We start from the raw sequence: 11,860 nt of genomic DNA, 5'->3' as shown, positions 1-11,860 counted from the left end.
CTTCACGGAGTGGAAGGGCCGACGAACTTTTTTTTTATACGTATATGTAACCAAGTGAAGGTCTTCATGGTCTCACAAAAGTTGCTGTAACTTCAAACAAATAAAAAGAGAAATACTCTCCTGGCAGCTGCTACCCCTCGCTCTCTCTCCCCTGCATTCCTGAATGTACGCGTGTTTGTATTCACAGGCTACCTACGTTTTCTTTGTTTCTATGTGTGTGTGTGTGTGTGTGTGTGTGTGTGTGTGTGTGTGTGTGTGTGTGTGTGTGTGTGTGTGTGTGTGTGTGTGTGTGTGTGTGTGTGTGTGTGTGTGTGTGTGTGTGTGTGTGTGTGTGTGTGTGTGTGTGTGTGTGTGTGTGTGTGTGTGTGTGGTGTGTGTGTGTGTGTGTGTGTGTGGGTGTGTGTGTGTGTGTGTGTGTGTGTGTGTGTGTGTGTGTGTGTGTGTGTGTGTGTGTGTGTGTGTGTGTGTGTGTGTGTGTGTGTGTGTGTGTGTGTGTGTGTGTGTGTGTGTGTGTGTGTGTGGTGTGTGTGTGGTGTGTGTGTGTGTGTGTGTGTGTGTGTGTGTGTGTGTGTGTGTGTGTGTGTGTGTGTGTGTGTGTGTGTGTGTGTTGTGTGTGTGTGTGTGTGTGTGTGGTGTAGTGAATGTACGCGTGTTGTATTCACAACACCCCCCCCCCCCCCCCCCACACACACACACTTTATTATGGAATCCTCCTGGTGTGGTACGTCACTGCTAACAGAATACCATTGATTGCGTCCTCGTATAGTCCATATTTCATTTTTAAGAGCTTGGAGAACGTTAGCTGGGACACCCTGTGAGTACAATTTGTCAAAAGTATGCGGGCTACGTTGCCTGCAACCGCCATGCTGACTACAAGCTGTTTAAGGGAGTTGCAGTGGTATTCCGAAACTTCCAACACCATGGGCGATTGAAACGAACTCTCGTGCTCACCATCCAGAGGTCTGGAGGGAAAGGAGCGCCGCAGGAACCGCAGTACACAGCCAAGCGACTTGCAGCAAAACTGATAGTTGGGCGAGTTGGTACGAATTCATAGTAAAATATTTAGCGCGCACAATCGACAAGGACACGGTGTCCCCCTTTACTGTGTCCTTGTCGATTGTGCGCGCTAAATATTTTACTATGAAAGCCAAGCGACTTATTAAATAAATAAATTGTGTGGTTTTACGTGCCAAAACCACGATCTGATTATGAGGCACGCCGTAGTGGGGGACTCCGGAAATTTGGACCACCTGGGGTTCTTTAACGTGCACCTAAATCTAAGTACAGGGGTGTTTTCGCATTTCGCCCCCACCGAAATGCGGCCGCCGTGGCCGGGATTCGATCCCGCGACCCAACTTATTTGTGAAGCCGTACGTGCCGTAGCCCGTATACGTTTGGCGAATGGTGCACATCGTTTTTATTCCTTTTTTTTTTTCTTGTTTACGTTTGCTTTGCATGGCGTTTTTAAGCAAACCAAGGCGATGGCAATACACTGCGGCACTTGTGGTATTAACTGTAAACTATGAGGACATTTTTACTGTGTTTCCCAGCACTGCGCCATTTAATGGCGTCATTTCATTGTCGGCGGTGTAATTGTTCCCCGTGGTCGCAAATGCTACGAGAACAACAGCTGCTAGAAGCGGTCTTCTACACCGATAACATCTATTTGAGCGAACATTCTTTCTTTAGCATATGTGTTTCATGCAGCTTCGTGATGTGCGTTCCTATATAGGACCTTTGAATGCGCAAAATTCATGGTCTTCAATATGGTTACCGCATACGAGCGACGACGGCGTACCAGCCTTTCTTAGTTTTACGAGCCATATCTTCTGGAGTTTTAGCAGTAGCGCATCCAGGATCTCTGCCAGGGGGGCGGGGGTGGGGGTGAAGCAAGCACTTTGAATAATATGCAACTTCCTTGCTTTAGCCAGATGAATCCAACAGCAAAAAAAAAAAAAAAAAAAAGACCTAGTAATGACACCAAGGATGATGACGATGTTTATTTCTTCAGTGTTTTACTAAAGGTAATTTAAGAGTGAATGAATAAAAACAAGACAGTGGTAGAGTGTTTTTGTTAATCAGGAAAATTCGACCTCAAGCCACCTCCTGGATTGTAATGACAATGTGAACAGAGCGCTGAAGGTACACGTTCGACTGGTGGTGTGGGACGCGTGGGGTGGGGTGGGGGGCTTAACTCGGCCCCAGGGGAGGGGGGGGGGGTTACAACACCCGAACCCCCCTCCGTCGGTGCGCCACTGAGTGTTAGATTTTTGGGGAACTTGTGAAAGCTGACGCCTTTTTTCACGACCTGACAATGTGCGTTGAGGCACCGATCAGTAGGTCGCTCATGGTAAGACCGCCGAGTGAACATCCCTTCTGCCGAATATCAAATTTACCGCGAATTGTTGTCTTCCGTCACGCTATATGAATGACAAAACTTGCTGAGTGAGCAGTGTACTTGTAGAACACCAACCTAATAGCTGTAATCGAAAGTTTAAATTTTGCCGGCTTCCCTGAGGACGTCACGCAAATGGCGCTCGCAGCACCACCACCGATCGATCTCAAATCATTGGTTCATTTTATGTATGTGCGACGCTGTACAAGTTTTTATACAAGCTTAAATTTGTGTTACAAATAATTTGTAGTGCTTCGAGCATAGTAAGCTTTAAAAAATATGCTCACTACGTTGGCTACGCCTATGGCTACATGCTACCATCGAGCACCCGTGCACCCTACCACGTTTTGCCGGTGTGTGTTGCGTTCGTTCGTACTGCAGTGATTCATTCATTGCCGGGCTGAGAAAAAAAAAAAAAAAAAAGTATAAACTCGCCTCGGGAACTTGCTGTGAACTTTTGTGCCAGTGGTCGGTTATGCTGTGAAGTGCCGGGAGTTTGGCTGTGACCTTACGACGTCGTTCGTGGTGTGTTTTGGTGACGATTCTATGGTGACGCTGCAAGACGCGCGTTGTTGCTAGTGGCTTTGTTCGTGTATGTGAATTCTGGTTGTATACATACGTTTATGTCCTCAAAATGAGCAGACCGCTATTGCATGCCATGAAGCTTCGTTAAGTTCAGTTGACTGAAAAGGGGAAACCTTTGCCATACATGCGAGCTCGCACGATCTCTCTGCTGCCCGCAGCGGCTTTGTGCGTTGTCTTTGCTGAGCTTTAGTTTCTTTGCTTAAGGTGTCAATAAACAATCTGTTGAATAATGTGGCGATGATTTTCTGAAATAGAGCACCTCTAGCATACGGCGTTTGGTATCAATTATCTAGTTGTCAATGCAGCTAGGGGGTTCTCAGTGAAGTGCAAGTGACCGAATGGGTGTCTACGCCTTGTTCCTTCCATGAGAAGGGAAATTGAAGGGCAGGTGCAAGAACATTTCTTGCAGTTTATTCACCTAACGTGTGCCGCCATGGGCGCGCATGGAATGAAGTACTAGTTCGCTGAGGAAGGTGTGCATGTGTGACACAAGTTCGTCCCTTTTCCCTTTGGACATTTCTGGTTCTGACTGGTGTTGCATATGTCGCGTGGCAATTTTTTTCGTCGTGACGATGAATTAGATTTTGTACAACTACTGCCCCAGGAGAGCGCGTGTAACCGGCTAATGTGGTCTCAGGAGAGCACCTGAGATTGTAATTAAGTGGGCGGCGCAGTATCTCCAGAGCTCCCAAGAGGCAGCGGTGGGTTCACAGCTGGAACCAGGACGGGCCGCCGAAGCCTCCGCGTACCGGGGGTGTTCGCATACGAGACTGGCTGTGCGCGACCTCCGGCATGCGGAGGCATCGGCGAGCCCCGAACCCAAGGACCATTTTAAGTTCCAGCCTTTGCGTCTTCAGCACCTTTGCGGTCTTGAAAGCGCAACCAGAGTAAACTAAATAAGGACATGTTGTTACAACTTGTCAAAAAAAAAATTAAATAAAATCATACGAGCCACGAGGCACTGGCTTCGCGCAGCTGCGAAGTTGTGACGCTAAGTGCTATCATGCCCCGCTACTTCTGCAACACCAGTCAGAACCTTGCCTCTTTGGGCACCATACATTGTTTCTTCAGAAATGTGGGAACGCTTTGAATAATTAAAAATGTATATAAAAATATATAAAGTATTTGTAATGTCCAAGTATTATGTCTGCTACGCAGAGCTCTGCTTAAGATTCGCCTGCAAAAAGGTTCTAAAGATGCTGCATTGGTGGTACAGTTACTCTGTGCTTATTGGCCACTTTTCTTAATTAAACTACTGTATGATATTGTGAGATTGTGTAATTTTTAGATAAATAGTAAACTGGCAATATAATAAGTGGTAATGATCTCTGAAACATTTTACTCATGTTTGGGAAGATTGACATTAAAGATAACTAATTATGGTGCAAGCCGATCTTCTCACGCAGTGCACAATAGATTTCATTGGACGAATGTCAGGATGATCATTGATTTTTCCAATAATGCTCATTTGGTTAATATTTACCATGGTGGGATTTCATACTGCAGTAAATATTCTTATAGTTGCAAGGAAATGGCATGGGTGCTCAGATTGGCTTAAGGATGTCGGATATTCCAATATGTCAACTTACTCGAGGAGAGTGCTAGCTTTGACCCTTTGTAGTCATGTGTCAGGCCTCCTGGGGCTGCTACCCCACCTGACACTCAAAAATATCCGTTCCAATCAGACGTTGAGTAGCGGCCGACAAGTGTGTGTGCTCTGTTTGCCAGTTATTTAGGTTGGTACCCCATGTTTTGAGAACTTTTTCAAGTAATAATTGCGCTTCGCAATGTCTCCAAACGGCAGCAGCACTTTTTTTTAACCTCCTTCATGCTTGAAGGGATCTTCGCACAATTTGTGGAGTGAACACCGACAGGATGGTGGCGTTTTCAATGCGAACATTTTATAGGCGAAATTCATGTAAGTTAGTGAATCAGAATATGATTTGAGTGCTGTGAATGTAATGTTTCGTCTTATATAGTCATCAAATGCCCTCGTATGAGAGCACTTAAGGCAGTGACTATGAGGATCCTAACAACCTGTATTGTAAATCCTGGCTTCCACTCGGGAGAGTGCTTCAAGCGCTACCACACGGTCTTCAAGTACTGTTGAGAGCCTCAGGGAATCAGCAAATTTTCTTAAATAAGTCACTTACTCATGCACTAGTTTTTTTCTGCATGGCGTCTAAATGTACAAAATTGTTCCTGACTGGAATGACCACAAAATGGGTAATTAAGCGTGACTGTTAACACTCTTGGTCTGAGAGTATACCTAGAATGTGTTAAATAGAAGTTTGGGATTGAACTACATCGTTTAAATGTGTACCATATGCACCACAAAAAGACATAGCCCACTGTGACCCATGGTCATTGGCATTGACCTGCTTTGAGTGGTGTCAAGGGCCAGTATAAGGTAACAATTCCTTTTGCCCAATTCTGTTCCTTTCTTAACATTTATTGCTCATGACCAGATGGTCCTGGTGGTAACATAGGCGGCATCGTCACTCGGAACACTGACGAAGTACAAAAAGGAAAAGAATTGGAAATAGAATAGTTATATTATCCCAGCATTGGGCCTCTGCAGCCTCTTGGATCTCGACAGTTCAGAGCATCGGTTGATCACTGCAGCACCATAAGATCTCATGCCCACCCTCGCCACAGCTGCAGCGGTGCTGCATTTTCATACAACAGGTACTTATTTTTGAAAGCTAAGATACAATTTTATTTGACCTAGAGCATTCAGCAGTCACTATCATGGTTGTTTCAGTTATAACATTTATTGACAAACTGTTTGCAGCACCGTGATTAAAGAATGACTATTAACAAAAGGCTGAAAGGTAACCTGTGTAAGCGTTTGCAGCAAAACACTGCTCAGCATTTGTGCTGCCAATGCTAGCTTAGAACCATTGTTAAATCGTGCTGAAATCACAGAATGAATCTGTTTAAGCTCGTCACCTGAAATCCTTTCTCTTGCTTGACATTGTGTAGTGTAATAACCAGAGGGTGGCATGGCCAGGATGAGGCACATATGGAATGCTGTAATGGAAACGCATTATTTGTTGTAGCTCTGTATGTTCTTTGTGTCAATTTTAGTACATATGGTGAGTACATGTGTTTTTATGGTTCTTGTTTCCAATTTTTTTTCTTCTTTCTAATAAATTCATATGTCGTGATAACTGGATGTTGTATCTTAACATGCACAGCATTCCCATGCATTACAAAGCTGTGAACAAAGCTGAAATAAATGGGATAAACAAGAAAGGCTGCTGAAATGCTAAGTCAGTGTTACAATAAAACTGGCGTTTGCTGTAGCTTTCCTGGCTAGGACAAAAGATACACCGTTAAAGGCAGTGTAGGAGAGTTTGTAGCTAGTGGAAAAGGTTCGTTCAGTCACATCCATCCCGTACTGAATACAGTCAGGACCTGACAGAATATTACCGTTTTGTCGTGTAGGTAGTCGGGTTCAGTTTCAAAAAGGGAGTTGTGGTTCTTCTCTATTCTATATTTTAGTGTTTCCATCCAAAACTGAAAGTTATTGTTCTTTAGCAAAGCCAAGGATTAAATTTAAGGTTCGAAGCATTGTTGCCATGAACCTACTGCTTCTTATTTTAGCACATGAAGATAGTAAACAGCAACGTTGGGTGAACAGTGCCTGGTGCACGCAGAAAATCTTGAGCGGGATGTGTAGTTTTTTTGCTTGTCACACGTAAACAGCTGCAACATTTCCTAACAAGGCATAAAGAAGTAAGAAGCCTGGACATGGTCAATCCCAGGCTTATAATGTGCCTGGATTTATTACATTTTTATGAGTTTAAATGTTTTGCATAACATATTTCACTGTATTGCTAGCTCTTGTGTAGTTCCACATGCAGTGGGTTGTTCGGGGGTCCGAACTTACACTGCCCCCCCCCCCCCTCCTCCCATTTGTTATAGGGTTGCCTTATGTATGTATGCATACATCCATGTGTCATGTATGTATGCATGCATGTATGTAAGTGTGTGTGTATGTATGTGTGTATTGGACATAAGTGGCATGGTGGAGCTCCATCGATTAATCCACTCTCCCCACTTCATTTGCATTATTTGTGTTCAAGTAACGCCGCTGTGCAGATATTTCCTTATTTTGGGCAGGACTTGCATGTTGGCGAGCAGTATGCAGTGCATACAAGTGTTGTAAATGTAAAGCAATTACAATATAGTAGCCTTTTCTTTTTTCTACTTTTTGTCTGTCGAGATGATACCCTTAAGAATTTGTAAGACAAGGTTGATGTTTTTTTCTGTAGTTGTTCTGTCTTTTATCTCATTTATGCTAGAGCGACTCTTGCTTGTCGTATTTGTTTTTACTCTTCACACTAGCTACTTTGCTGGTCGCAGCATTTACCCCACCACCACGGCAATTCTTTTCTTTGTTGTACATTGAGCTGGCGATATTATGATAGGGCTGACTTTTCAGTTTCTAACACCATGAGTAGTTTCTGTGATTTTTCATGGTTCAACTTGGGGCATTACTTTCCAAAATAACTTGAAGGCCATGCCACTGAAATTTCTAATTTAATGCACTGGTTTGCATGGGGTGGTGCTTTGGTTTTGTTTTGAAGAATTTCTGAAAACAACTCTCATGTTACTGTTTAATGGTACACTGTGGGTCTTCCTCATTTTGGTATACATTGGCTTCCTCAACATGAGGGTTGCACAAAATAGGATATTAATCACAACTTTATAACATTATTCTCAAGATTTAATTTTGGCATCTACAAGAGCATGTGTACTACCTGGAAGTTTGTACATTATGCCTTGGCACCTTTCGTGTTCTGGTAGAAGAAGCTGTAGAAAGTACCGTTACTGGATGTCTGATGAAACAGTCATCTTTATTAAGCGCACTTCTATAGCTTTTCAATATAGCTTGAAGAATAATGGTGTATCTAAATTTAGTTGACTGAATTTGACATTTTTGGCAAACTGAAGCTAACAAAGTAGCAGACGTCCCATCACGGTTTTCTTTTGCCTCTTTGTTTTGACACACTAACATTTTTGATTGACAGTATGCTTTCAAGCAGAAAGAATGTGAAATGCTTAAGAGTGCTCAAAAAGTTGTAGTTTATGTGCTTGTATCTCTCAGCTGCTACCGCACTGCTGAATGAAGTGACACAATCTGCACCAAAAGTTTGCATGGTGTCAGACCCACTAGATAGATGATATTCAGTGCAGCCTTGACTAAGCAGCCTTGAATTCACAGGTGCAGTCTGCAGTTGCGTATGTGACCAAAAAACTGTTCCACATATTTCTAGGCATTTTGCAGACTAAGCTGAAATTCTTGCTTAGATTCTACACTCCAGAATCTTAGTGCTAATAGTACATGACATTAGTGACATGGCGTTAATTAATGGGATTGCTTGTTTTAATAGATTAGTTCAATTGCTTCCTCGTCCAGCAATACTGATGATCTTGTACTTATTCTTATGTGTCATGCAAATTAGTGATATACGTAATTCTACTGATATACAAATCAAGGGCTGCAACGTTGGGCTTGCCTCATTTGTTAGCTGTATCCACAGGTTATGATTTCCATTGTACAATGTAGAAGAGTGTGTGATAATGCCAAATTTTGTTGTCATATTCTTTAGAGAACTGGGGCTAGGTTAACATGAGTTATCTTACATACAAGTTCTCATGATTGTCCAGTGCATAGGCACCAGCAGGTGGTGATACGCTGAACAAAGTGATATCAAAATCACAGCCTAAATGCTGGCCAGACGTATACCCTTACCTACGTATAAAGGTTTCTGTGAATCTGGTTTGTGTTTTGTGAGCAGTGAGGTGAGCATGCTGCACTTATTGGCGCAAATTTCCTAACAGTTGCCTCTTTTGCTTGTCCAGGGCATAACTTGTCAACAACCTTCATTACCAGTTGGCTCCTGCTCTCACTGTCGTGTCCCCAAGACCGGGCTCTGAAAGTGCACCTCTTACAACACTTCAGTAAGAATTCTTTTCATATGGCTTTCACTATATATACACACACCATTGTCATGTGCAAACTGAACCAATCCCATCCTTTCACATATTTTCCCATCTCATCATCACATTCATTTATCTGTCACCCTTGACTGCATTTCCCTTCCCTTGGTACCGATTCTATTACTGCAATACACCACTGCGTTTATTACATGACCTGCATTATATGATCTGTCCAGTTACACTTTGATCCATAATCTATACTGCTGGTTTCCTTTCTCTTAACAATGTGGCTACCATTTTCCTTTCTATTGCTCAATACATGGTTCTTTGCTTCATTTCAAGTTCGTTTACTTGCCTCCAAATTTAAGCCCATGTATTAGTAGAATACAGTGAATACAGTACTAGCAGAATACAGTCACTTGACACTTTTTTTTTTTCAAAAATATTGGTAAATTGCGGTTCATGACTTGGTAGTGTCAGTCCAGGCACTCCAACCCATTTATATTTTTATGCAGGGTCCCTTATGATCTCCCATGACTACTTGGTCTAAAAAAATGTTCTCATTTACTGCTTCTACAAGCTGACCAATAATTGCAAACCACTGTTTTCTAACCATGCTATTGAATATTACTTTAGTTTTCTGCATAATCATCTTCACACCTTTTAGAAGACTTTGGCCATTTAAGTCTTGGAAGTGCTCAATCATTCATTGAAAGTCATCTGCAGAGTGCAGCTTTGAGAATTATTTGCCATCAGTCCTCCCATTCAGAAGGCTCAGTGTATTTATTTGTTTCTGCTAAAAATTCTATTGGTTCCCATCATATTATTCTGAAAAAACTCCTCGAAGACGAGACACAGAGGATAATAAGCAGACATGACAAAGCGCAGCACTTCATTGTGTCTGCTTTTTGCCCTCTGTGTCCTTCATTTCCCGCCTCAGAAATGGATGGTGTTCTGTGATGCAAAGTCAGTGTTGCAGGCTGTAGAATTCTTTATAAAGTAGGTGCTGTATTACACGCTGATGCAGAAAACCACAAAGCTTCACAGCAGTGCCCAACATGTTTCCATGAGTGCCTGGTCAATCTGGCATGGTTGGAAATTAACTGACAGTGAGGCCACGTCAGTCGTCTTATAACCAATGAAGTTTGTTGGGCCTTTTGGTGACTGCATACCAACTCGTTGATAATGTCAGTCATCCGTCATGCAAGGCCTTACAATGGGCTCTTTACAATGATATGCAGGGCTCATGCTGACTACCTCCGCAGGCACCTACATGCCTTCGATACGAACAGGAAATTTAATCTATTCCTGAAGGTCATGCAAAGACAAACATCTTTGTTGCACAGGATTAATCAAATCATTGTTTTTACCTGGCGCTACTCTCATCTCATCTGCCATGTGTACAGCTCTGACTGTGAGCACTGCCAGGCACCTAAAGCACTGGAACACATATGTTTACCTAGCTTTTATGTCCCCTAGTAACAGACACTGGATGGTTTCCTAGCTACCATAGGTAGACCACTATTGAATAGCACTGTTCTTGTCCCATGGCCTGATACTACAACTGCAAGGCAGACAAGTGCCTTGTTGTAATTCCTGCATACCATGGGACTTGACATGTGACTTCAGTAAGGCTTGAATGATGAATAATGATGAGGAGGAGGCAAGCAGGGGATGTACACAGCAGCTGTGTACATACCCTGCTTGCCTCCTCCTCATCATCATTCATCACTACTTTTGCTCCTCTTCCCAAATGCAGAGTAGCAAATTTGAGTGCAACTGCTTGGGCTGCTCTTTCTGTCTTTCCTGTAAATAAAATCTCTCACCCTCTCTACCTCAACTGGTTCCCGTTCTGGTCTTACTGGTTAAGTGGTTAAGCCCATTTGGCTAGGCTTACCCGAATCCTTCCCAATCTAAGCATCTTGAATGATTACCTCTTTTTTCTTTCTTTTATTGCAGAACCGCAGTGTACTAGTAAGATTTTTGGTCATGGGAACATACAAAATTTTAATGTAACATACCGTAGTTACTTGATTCCAACGTGCTCGTTTTTTCTGAAAACATTAACGCAAATATAATATGCGTGTTAAAATCGAGTACAAAACAAAAACTGCAATAAGTAGTGTCCAAATAGCACCCTACAGTCTTGAAGGCCATGCTTTTGACTGTAATGCAAGCGCTGGAAGTTCGTCATCATTGTACACCACTTAGAGCTGGTATTCATATCGCACCTCCAGAGATACTAGAGTTTAAAATTCTTTCTTTTCAAAGTGAGACACATCTCTATGTCTCTCTAACTGTAGGAATCTGGCGTGGGGTTCATCAAGGGTATTGCGCTTTGCATTGCAAAGCTTTACAAGTACCTATAAAAATAGAGGTTAGAGGTACGCGTTACAATTGAGGGCATTCTATTTTGAATTTCTGGCCATGAAAAATATGGTGTGTGTTACATTCAAGGGCGCATTACAACTGAGTAAATGTGGTAAATACTTTACATGAGGTAGCATTCCAGTCTTGTAGATTGAATTTTATCTCTGTGTACTAGCAGTTATTTGTGTGCTCACTAAAATGAGCTATCTTGGAATGTTTTTTAGGTATGAAGGTCATAAAATTAACCTCTTAGCAGGAGAAACTCGATGGTACCAAAGAGGTTAACGTCTGCATGGTAAATGTGTGTGTTTCACAACCTTCCCCAATATGGGACAGTAAATTATGCTACAGAGCCAGGATCACTTTCTCAGCAATCACAAAACTAAAGCATGGACGATGAAACAGTTCCTTTGCTCGCACTTACAAATGAGAGTATGAGTTTCTGTGGTTTCTAAGGCATGAAACTGGGTATTCAGGCTAGAAATTTGTCAAGAACTCTGGCTTGAGGTTTAGTGCTACATTCACTTACAGAAAAAAACCTGGAATGTGCTTACACAA

General features: G+C 42.6%; 1 protein-coding gene across 3 annotated transcripts in view; it reads left to right on the top strand.

Annotated features, from left to right (window-relative positions):
* Positions 1–2,723: 2,723 nt before the first annotated feature.
* Positions 2,724–11,860, top strand: part of LOC119436060 (TOX high mobility group box family member 4) — a 526,181-nt gene continuing 517,044 nt past the window's right edge. Inside the window, exons 1-2 of one of the 3 annotated variants that reach the window (XM_037702805.2) lie at positions 2,724–2,987; positions 8,855–8,953. The gene's annotated coding sequence lies outside the window, so the exon portion shown is untranslated. The remainder of the gene's footprint in view (positions 2,988–8,854; positions 8,954–11,860) is intronic. The other 2 variants (XR_005188964.2, XM_037702802.2) reach the window with 2 other exon arrangements.

The sequence above is a fragment of the Dermacentor silvarum genome, chromosome 1, assembly GCF_013339745.2.
Source record: "Dermacentor silvarum isolate Dsil-2018 chromosome 1, BIME_Dsil_1.4, whole genome shotgun sequence".
Classification (NCBI taxonomy): domain Eukaryota; kingdom Metazoa; phylum Arthropoda; class Arachnida; order Ixodida; family Ixodidae; genus Dermacentor; species Dermacentor silvarum.
This window is presented reverse-complemented; position numbering and strand designations above follow the sequence as displayed.